The following is a 10,957-nucleotide window of genomic DNA, read 5'->3' as shown; positions in this document are numbered from 1 at the left end:
AGTGGGGGACTCCGGAAATTTGGACCACCTGGGGTTCTTTAACGTGCACCCAAATCTAAGTACACGGGTGTTTTCGCATTTCGCCCCATCGAAATGCGGCCGCCGTGGCCGGGATTCGATCCCGCGACCTCGTGCTCAGCAGCCCAACACTATAGCCACTGAGCAACCACGGCGGGTTTTACTAGCCTAGTCGAGCCGAGTTTCGCCGTCGCCAGCAATTTGACCTTCATTTGACCGCAGCTGCGCCGTAGCCTTGGCAACGCATCACGCGACTCGCCGCGCCGAGCTTCGCCGCCGCCGGCTTGGCGTATGCGCTCTCCGCAGGTGGGTCGCCACCTGACCACGTCACTCGCCACGCGCCTGGCTAAAAGGGACACCGCGCTCGCCATGGATGAGAGCGAGGGCGGGCCGTCTTCTCTGAGCGTTGCGCGGGAGCGGGAGGTTTTGAGCCGTCGTCGGCAAGCGGCGTCTGACCACCCCGCAGATATCGCCCGCCGAGCTGCTTCACTGGAGAGGGTCAGGAATGCCAAGCGCGCGACACTAGCGTCGGAAACTGAGGAAGAGCAAGCCTTTCGGCTCGCAATACGCTTGGACTTGTCGGTTTATAATTTATACCTGGCTTAACGATGAATGTGTACCTAAGTATAATGATCACAGCTAAATCAAAGGTTAGCCAAGTGAAACCAAGACTTAGCCAGGCTAAACCAAGATTTCGCTTTGCATATTCAGGGTTAGCTGGGCTAAGCCACAGCCATTTGTTTTTTCTTTTGCAACTACTATCGCTTGACTTCGCTCCTCCTAAGAATAATGAGTCATGAATTAAGTAACATAAAGTAGTTTTTCGCGTAGCAAGACGAAAAAGCAGAAATATAACACACGTGCTGACCAGCATTTGATGGTCTTGCTCAGAACAGTGCACAATAAATGTTATTCTCTTGTAAAAATAACACCGGCTGATGAAAAGTAGAAAACTACCAACAGTCAATCCATGGCTTAGAGTAGAATTTTGTTCCTTGCATTGCCACGCTGTTGTGAACCCTGCAATGAACTAGTCGGCCCAAATTCACACTCCCAAATGTCTGATGCATTACAGACAAAAAAAATATGCAGATAGAATGCACTTGTTGGAATCTATGTGAAGCGAAGCTTAAGAGAAGCGGTTAAGTAAATGCTGTACATATCCTCCGAAGAGTCCTTGTGCAATACATTGCACATTGCCTTAAACTTTTTTTGGAAGTTCACTCGGTAGTGATTACGCAATATATTCATTCTCGGTATGAAGCACGGTGTTGTGTAACTGTAAAGAAGTGGTTTACTCGTATTCTTGTCATCCGCATTCGAAAAATTTGACACTCAATTGACATATAAATCTATGTCGTCCCAGACAGCTGTAAGCAACCTCGAGGTCTGTTTCGAAATCACTGAAATACGTGAAAATACCGGATGCGGCAGCAACGTGGCAATGTGCTACACCTAGTTAAATCTACATCTCTGCGTTTGAGGAATGAAGTGCTGTTTGTAAACATAGCAAAGATGAGGAAATGATGGAGATTGCGGAGACATGGAGACGCAGCTGTTCGTATCTAACCGTGGTATTTAAATTTTAAGAACTGTTTTTCAAGTTCATAACACAACAGTAGACAATAAAAACCACCTCGAAGAGCGATTATATCCCAGAGGTGTGTTCGGGTCTCGGGAGGATATAACGAGGAAGGATAAAATTGTGCTTACTTTCGTCTTGTGCAGTGTTTAATCACGTACAATGTATATGCACCGCAATGGTCACAATTTCAATATCGTGCAATTTTTTTATGTTTATAGAGTACGCCGTTCACAAGCTAAGGCTAAATTCAAATACCAAAGCAGGCGGCTGGGCAGTATCAGAAATCTCCGCTGCGTTATCACGTGGACAAAGGCGACTTATGATGGCTGTCGATGCAAGAATGACGATGACAGGTGCATGCACAGAAAATTATGGGGTTTTACGTGCCAAAACCACCATCTGATTATGAGAGTGGGGGACTCCGGAATAATTTGGACCACATTGGGTTCCTTAACGTGCACCTGAATCTAAAGTACACGGATGTTTTCGCATTTCGCCACAGCGAAATGCGGCCGCGTGGCCGGGATTCGATCCCGCGACCTCGTGCTTAGCAGCCCAACACCATAGCCACTAAGCAACCGCGGCGGGTGGGGTATGTACAGAGAAGTGTGAGACATGTCTACATACATATAGTATTGTGTACCTCTGGCGTCGCAGTGACACATAAGCATTCTGCAGGATTGGCCAAGAATCGACACAACCCCATTGGAACATGCCGAATGGCTAATTGAAAGAAAATAAAGTGCACTGAAGAATCAGTTGATCGTAATCTGCTAATTCATTAGAACGCCTGTGTCCTTCAGAGATACTTATGGGCTGTTACTATGTGTTAAGATTTTCCTCATTTTGTACTACGCCGAACAAAGGTACGCACTAGCACTACTTTGCCGGTCAGCATACAGGGGCCATACAATCGTGTTTGCTCGTAATTCCACTCGACGCACATAACTTTCGCATATATAAACAAATCTAAACAATTACTCAAGCTGTGGATTGCTTCTACTTCACGTGATGGTTACGCCTCCACTGTGCGGGTAGCCGTCTGCATGCCTACCTATCTCGCACCCTAAGGTGAAGCTCCGCACCGTGTTACCACTCACAAGCTTTCTGGATTTCAAGTGCCTTCAAACCCCTTGCTACGGCTACAGCTGCCATCTAGCCTTTCCCGCAGCGAAACAGTTTTGCTGTGCCGCTCGTGGCTGGGAGTTACTCCTACAGTATGGGAATGGCCGAGAGTCACATGTGCGACTCCTGTAGGTGTGACGAAACCATCGAGCACCTATTGTGTATCTGTCCTCGGTATAACGCACAGCTTCGCTCTACGGAAAACTTTAAACCGACTGGACTCCAGACAATTCTCTCAAAGACACTCGGACTGTGGCCACATCAGTCACTGGCACAAAAAAGCGAATAGTGCACTAGTGCAGTACTTGAAGTGCACCTGTTTGAGAAATCACTTGTATTGCCCCTGTGCATCCTCCCACGTGCACTAAGAGCACACTCTTTTATTCTTTCTATTCTCCCTTTCCCTTAACCCTAGTGTAGGGTAGCAAACCGGACGCTGGTCCCGTTGACCTCCCTGCCTTTGCGCTCCTTGCTTTCTCTACTATACTACCAACTTTAGTATAACTTGAAGCAGTGCGAAGAAGACACAACAGGAGGACCGCGGACAATGTAACAGGACAATGTAACTAACGTCGCTCGTCCTGTTGAGTTTCTTTTCAATTCTCCTCGTCGTCTTCGCGCTGCTTCAAGTTATATTCAAGATAAGCAAACTCACCGAAACCAAGTTGTTGTTACTCAACCTCTTAGTGCAAGGCGTTTAAGTTGTGCATGCGTGTGCGCGTCAGAGGAAGAGAGAGGAGCACATGATGATGTGAGGCGTTTAATGGGCAAGGGCCAGCTATGGCCAAAGAGCACCATGACAAATGGTAATGAATTCTTTATGTATTATGAATGAAGTGATTAAATTGAGTTACAAATGTAAAAGTAATGTGGCTGAGAAGAGGCCTGTAAACTGCGTAAAATATAATGATAATTATTCATGACAAAGTAAAAGGTGCATAAATGTTTCACTACGATAAAGCCTCCACAGTGCTCTTGAAGTAGAGAGCTCAGAGGCATGTTCTATAAAGACTAATGTCACTGCAGCTACAGCCTCGAAGGCGAGGCTGTGCTACACATGGACCCGGCCAAATAATTTCTATGACATTAACTTCACCTAAAAAGCTAAAAACTGTTCTCAAGTTAAAAAGCGGTTCGTTGCTTAGAAAGAATGCTGGGTGAAGTGGAATATGCTGGCGATATGCAGAATGAAAATACTTTTTACGCTCCCTTTCTACTTCCCCTGCACTGAATAAGGACATGGAGAACTGTAAGCCTGTCGCCACACTTTCGACATGACGGAGGATCACTTCCAGTCAGTAGGTAAGAGTGGGTGCCGAAGGTGTGACCTATTCTTAATCGACAAAGGAGCACTTCTTTGTATAGTGGTGTTTTCTCCGATATCCAGTGCCCTAATTTTGGTTTGATTAAGCGCCGTTTATTGGATACCACTGTTTCTGCCAGTGTTTCTTCAGCCTATGCCGCAAGTATGCTTTAATGTCTGTGGCTGGGATGGGTATGCTTATGTCAGTGTCGCTAAAAGCTACTGAGGTAGCGTTCTCGTCAGCATCTTTGTTACCTTTTATGCCACTGTGTCCAGGTACCCAGCATAGGATGATGACTTGTTTCCCTATATAAGCTGAGCATAGCAATGCAAAGAGTTCTTTAAAGACAGTGTTTTTATGTTTTCGCAAGCTCATTAGGGCTCTGAATACGCTCAATGAATCCGTGAATACAATAGCCCTAGTGATATTCGTTTGCGTTATGTGTTTTACTGCTGAGAGGATCGCGTATGCTTCGGCCGTAAGAATACTGGTATATGGATTAAGTGCACCGGATAGTAAAAACGATGGTCCTAGAGCTGTGTAAGCAACACCAGCAGGAGACTTCGAAGCGTCTGTATAAAATTCAGCACAGGAATACTTCTCCTGAAGGTCAAGGAAATGTGAATGTATATGTGCCTCAGGTGCTCGTTTTGATATTTCTACGAAGGAGATGTCACATTCGATAGTCTGCCACTCCCAAGGCGGTGGAAGCCGAGTAGGAGCCATTAGGACATTCTCTAGAAGGGGGACGTCTGTTTCTTCTGACAGTGCTTCCAACCGGAGATACAAAGGAGGCCTAGTGGTTGGGCGGTTACGGAACAGCCTGGCCGTGGACAAATCGCAAATAGGTGAATGGCATGGATGATGTACATCTGATTTCACCTTCAGGGCGTATGAGAGACTTAAATAAGTCCTTTGGTAATGTAGAGACTATTCGTTGGATTCAACGTACAGGCTTTCCACAGGACTAGTCCTGAACGCACCTGTAGCAAGACGGATACCCAGGTGGTGGACGGAATCCAGCATCTTCAGAGCACTAGGCGTAGCAGAGTTATAGACAGTGGCTCCATAGTCAAGTCGTGACCGTATGAGACTTTTGTACAAGTTCAAGAGGCACCTTCTGTCACTTCCCCAAGATGTGCGGGACAAGAGCTTGAGCAGATTCATTGTCTTCAGGCACTTCGCTTTCAGATATTTCAAGTGTGGGACAAAAGTTAATTTTGAGTCTAAAATGAGGCCTAAAAGTTTATGTTCATGGCTAACGGATAGCCGTTCTCCATTGAGCTCAATAACGGGATCCGGTATTACACCTCTCTTCGTCGAGAAGAGGATGCATGTGCTTTTTGGGGGGTTTAGTTTAAAACCGTTTTCGTCTGCCCACTTGGACAATCTATTCAAACCAAGTTGTACTTGTCGCTCACAGATACTAAGATTACACGATTTGTAACCTATTTGGATGTCATCCACATATACAGAATAAAACATTGTACGTGGTATGATAGTATGGAGCGAGTTCATTTTTACAACAAATAGAGTACACCTGAGCACTCCACCCTGTGGCACGCCAGTCTCCTGAGTAAATGGACGAGACAGGACATTACCAATCCGAACACGGAATGTGCGGTTCGAGAGATAACTTTGAATTACGCTCAGAAAGTTTTCTCCGACGCCCATTTCTGCCAGATCACGAAGTATTCCGAAACGCCAAGTGGTATCATATGCTTGCTCCCATATCTAAAAATACCGATAAGAAAAACTGCTTGTGCACAAAGGCATCATGGATATTTGTTTCGATGCGGACAAGGTGATCTATTGTGCATCTACCTTCCCTGAAGCCGCACTGCAAGGGGTCTAGTGTTTTGTTGCTTTCAAGAAAATGGATCAGGCGCCGGTTAGTAATTTTCTCAAAAAGTTTGCATAGGCAACTTGTTAGAGCTATAGGCCTGTAACTGCTGACCGAAGTTGGGTCCTTGCCCTCTTTGAGAATAGGAATTATTATTGCCTCCTTCCAGGCGGACGGAATATAGCTGGCAGAGAATCTGGCGTTGAAAAGTGACAGGAGAGTTTTGTGTGCATCGGGGTGTCAGTGTTTGATCATCTCGTAAACTATTCGATCGTTTCCAGGGGCCGATTTATTACAGCAATTTAGTGCAGCTTGGAATTCCACCATGTTAATGGTACGGTTGTAAGATTCATTTCTTTTCCTTTCCGATCCAGAGGCAGTCTCTCCGCTTGTTGCTGGTATCTAAGGAATGTATCTGAGTAATGGGATGAACTAGAAATGTACTCAAAATGTTCCCCTAGAGAATCAGCTTGGGCCTCAAGAGTGTCTCCTTCTGTATTCACTAATGGTAGAGGATGAGTTTCACGGCCTTTTATCTTGTTTACCCTAGTCCAGGCTTTTCTTTCATCTGTATAAGAATTTATGCTAGAGATGAATCTCTGCCAGCATTCCCTTTTGGCACGGCGGCGCGTTCTTCTTCCTTCCGACTTTATTTTCTTGAAGCTGATAAGGTTATCTGTAGTCGGAGAGTCGCGGAGGTGATTCCAAGCCTTATTTTGTTTCTTTCGCGCTTCCCTACATTGATCGTTCCACCAGGGAACACGTCGTTTGGAAGGCGATCCATTTCTTTCGGGGATACATAGTGACGCCGCATCAACAATAAACGCTGTCAAATACGCCACTGCATCATCGATAGGAAGTGTAGAGATGTCATGCCAGTTCATGCGCGTGAGTTCTTAATAACGCTTCCAGTCGGTTGACTCAACTTTCCAATGGGGGACCCGTGGAGAGCACTCATCTGCTTTTGTTAATTATATGACAATGGGAAAATGGTCGCTCCCATATGGATTCTTAATCACGTTCCACTCTAGGTATGGTACTGGGTGTACTAGATGCAATACTTAAATCGATAGATGAATAAGTTTTGTTTGCCAAGCTGTAAAATGTAGGCTCTTTCTAATTTAGTAGGCATGCATCTGTAGAGAGGAGGAATCTTTCTACTAGGCGCCCTCTAGCATCACAGCGACAATCTCCCCAAAGGGTGTGGTGTGCATTAAAATCGCCCACGACAATATAAGGCTCGGGCAGTTCATAGATAAAGCGGTGAAATTCTGTTTTTGACAGGTGGTAGTTCGGGGGGATGTATAAAGAGGCTCTGACCTTTATGCGCCGTGCATTCGCCGCTCAGTTTCCGTTGAAGCGATAGACCGCACGTACCTTCGCCGCTGCGGCGTATATATGCGCTTGCTGCCAGCGTTTTGACAGTCGTTGTCTGCAGTCATTTAGTGTGATCTATTCATGTTTGTTTGTGCGCGCTCACACCACGCTTGTTCAATCAGTTAGTACCCAGTGAACCATTAATGTACCATAGATGTTCATAGAACATCATGTTTGAGACATTGGACACATCCTATAGATATCTATATTTATCCAAACAACATTACAAATACGTACCATGGATAATCTAAGTCCCATCCAGATCACGTTGCTCTAACGTTGAAAGGATGTCGCAGCTGGACATAAGTAACCTCTAATAGATGTTCTTTTTGGGGATGCAGGAGGTCCATAGAACATCTAGTGGATATTTCCTGCTGACGCTATACTGAGCTGCATACCTGCGAGTGCCACAGCAGATGTACTATTGAATACAAATGAAATGGGAACAGCAGAGTGTGTGGCCAAAACGTAACTAAAAGCACAGTCTGCGGCGTCGGCCAGCGATCATTTTACACGCATGTGGTTACATGTACAACCACATGTACCACATGTACATGCATATGGTTTCGATGCGGAGTGCGGGGCTGCTTGTCCTAGTGCGTATTACGTCACCTGTATTTTGTTTGAAGCTTGTATTCTCACCCCACTATTGCAGTGCCATTCCTATCTGTGATTACTTTTTAGGTGGCTAGCACTGTTGTTGCGCATCCAATGCAATACATTTTTTGTGCTATTCAAATTACGATTAGACACTGTCAGCTTTGATGGTGGTAACAAAAGCAAAGCAATGCACGTTAGCAAGCTGGGTAGCATGCCAGCTATATCACACTACAGATGTAGCGATGGTGCTAGTCACCATAACACTGTACTGCCAGGTGGGTATGGCACTGTCGAGGAGAGATGAGAAAACAACTTTCGGACAAAATACGGGTGACGTTTATCGCAATAGGGCGAGCTGCGCTGCACTCTTCCTCGAGAACTACATCCCCACGCACGTGCACAACGACTGGCCGACGACATGCACAGTATACCTTTAGTTATGCTTCGGCCACACACTCCGCTGTTCGCATTTAATTTGTCCTCGATGGTACATCTGCTGAGGCACACTAATGGCACAGTTACCCCCATTGTCGGCATGTAGCTGGTGACTTTGCTTGAAATGTTTTGTTAACGTGTAAACGTGTGAATGTGAAAATATAAATTGCAACACTTATTAAGGTGAAATCCTTAGATGGCTCGATGGTCGAAAAATCCGATGTCCAGCGTTGCAGCACCAAAATTTAATGGCACCAAAATTGGGGATTGAACCTTCGACCTTTGGTGTTAATTAGGTCGAAGCAAATTAAGACATAGTTCATCAAGATAGAGTTAATTGAGGCACTCTAACCCACGGCCTTTGTTGGGAGTCAAAACCACTTGGAGAGATGGGCGAATCGGCCACATCTCCAAATTATCTCCAAGTTGGATTCCAATTGACATGGTGAAGGTAGAGTCGAACCCACTACCTTGGGTGTTCATTAGAGCGAAGTTACTTAAGGCAAGTTAATTAGGGCAGAGTTAATTAAGGCACTCGAACACTCGATCTTTGGTGGAAGTCAAACTCATGACTTTTGGTGTTAATTAAGGCAAAGTTAATTAAGATACAATTAAGGCACTCAAACCCTCGACCTTTGGTGGGAGTAGAGCCCGCAACCATTGGTGTTAATTATGACGAAGTTAATTAAGGCACTCGAGCCCACAACTTTGGTAGGAGAAAACAATAGAAGTAACAACGCATGCGAATGAGAATGACAAATAATTTAATTAATGCTTCGTGAGTGCGCAGGCTTCTGCCTTCATCCTCTTCAGTGTTCGCTAAAGTGACTGTCAACTTTTATATATAGTTCTAGCGCTCATCAAAATGCGAAAACTGTGCTAACAAAACCGTAAATCCGCATTTTGATCATTATGCATCATTACAAATCCTGCAATGGATAAATGAAAAATAGTGAGTTCAGTAATCACTAGGTAAAGCACACCAGTGAAACTCACAATGTCATACCAATGTTACTTTTTTATTTATACAACTGATAAAGCTTTATTACAAAAATGATCGGCCCCCAGCCACGCACATGTATGAAATTATTCATTACATGTTCCCGCTGTATACAAACAGGTTAAACGCGGATCTAAAAAAAAACGTAATCAAAAACAGATTCTTGAAAATTAAACTTCATTAAAACACAAGTAACGAGTAGGCACAAAATGACTAGTAGGCACAGTGACACAATTATAATTAAAAAGAATAAAACTGATTAGTAAGAGGTAGTATAACATACTAATTAATGACCAAAAGCGCATGGCCTGCTTGCCAGCACTTGCTTCTGGGGCCACCGGATTCAAGATAGAAAGCCAGTACTTTCTAGCTGCATTGAAAAATATATGGTAAAATAAATTCCACGCAAGCAGAATCCAGAGATGGAATGTTCATCTTGATAGGCAACTTGGTCAGGCAGCTTCTCAGATCACAAAAGTGCCAATAACATAATGCTGCCAGAGACTTAGAGATAGGCATTGCAAATGAGAAACATCCCTGACACTTGAAGAGGAACGCAGGAAACCAAGCGATACAAACATGTGCGAAAATTAACCATCAAAACATTGCCTCCCGAGTATTCCCGTAAGCGCTCCGCAAGGCGAACAAACGTACCACAAATAGCAGTCAGAAGCACAGCTCGAAATTTCAGCACGCAACTGTACAGTTCTGCCTAGTATACACGTACTTGGGCCATGGTCAACCGCACAAAAGTCGAAAAGACACAAATAAAGCACACGCTGCTCACGCCCGGAATATTGCTGCGCACTTGCATCGAGGCGCGTGTTGCTAAATTGATATCAGTGGCGATGCGAAGTCAGAGCTATTGCGAGTTCAAGCTGGTTCAAGCTTCTTTTTTTCTTTATAAATTGTCGTATTACATCAGCAAGTTAAAGGTTACGTATTTTCAACAGTGTACTAATAGATATAACTGAAAAATAAAGCATCTTTCTATGAGAAAGAAAATGACGTAACCGAGACCGAAAGCATAGCGAAAAAAATGGCGAAAGTATTGGCTTTTGCGCGCGGTGTCCGGCAGCAACGTTACTAGACCTCCAACAGTGCGAGCAAAGGTCGTGCTAAATTTCAAAATAATTAATTAAATGCTTTTGCTCTCCTAGCTTCCCATTGTTATGCATTAGAGACAATTTGCTTGTATTTCTGCGGCATAGTGCTTGCATCTACTCATAACGCACTATGTACGATCAATGCACGAGAGCTTTGAATGTGCAAGAGATGTCCAAATCATAAGGACATTCGACGTCCTCTGGATGACCTTTGACTGCCACGTACCACTCGAACGTACGATAGATGTAAACTGGACGTCGTTAAATGTCTTGGATATTTGGTCTTTTGTGGTACATCCAATGGATATTTGTGGTTCACTGGGTAATAGTCGGGCCACATTTTCCAACGCACGCTACACATGCAATGCTGCCCGGGTCGGCAGTGCAGCGCTACAGGTGTGTCCCTTCGCACGCGCTGCCCACGCGAAGCGCTTCTCATCTACACCACCGTTTCACACGCGCCTCCTCGTGGTCATCGTGGTCATGTCGGTCTACTTACGCCGCAGCACACCTGCTTACTTAATCAGCTCATGTTTGCTACAATTCATATTGCTACCAAAGCCG

At 44.8% G+C, this 10,957-nt stretch overlaps 1 long non-coding RNA gene across 1 annotated transcript; it reads right to left on the bottom strand.

Annotated features, from left to right (window-relative positions):
• Positions 1 to 9,034: 9,034 nt before the first annotated feature.
• LOC125941594 (uncharacterized) lies at positions 9,035 to 10,104 on the bottom strand. Its single transcript, XR_007464464.1, has 2 exons — positions 9,942 to 10,104; positions 9,035 to 9,657 (listed from the first exon to the last, which is right to left on the bottom strand). It is a non-coding gene; the product is annotated as an uncharacterized LOC125941594 (long non-coding RNA).
• Positions 10,105 to 10,957: the final 853 nt, after the last annotated feature.

Source organism: Dermacentor silvarum, chromosome 11 (genome assembly GCF_013339745.2).
Source record: "Dermacentor silvarum isolate Dsil-2018 chromosome 11, BIME_Dsil_1.4, whole genome shotgun sequence".
In the NCBI taxonomy this organism is placed as follows: Eukaryota; Metazoa; Arthropoda; class Arachnida; order Ixodida; family Ixodidae; genus Dermacentor; species Dermacentor silvarum.
This window is presented reverse-complemented; position numbering and strand designations above follow the sequence as displayed.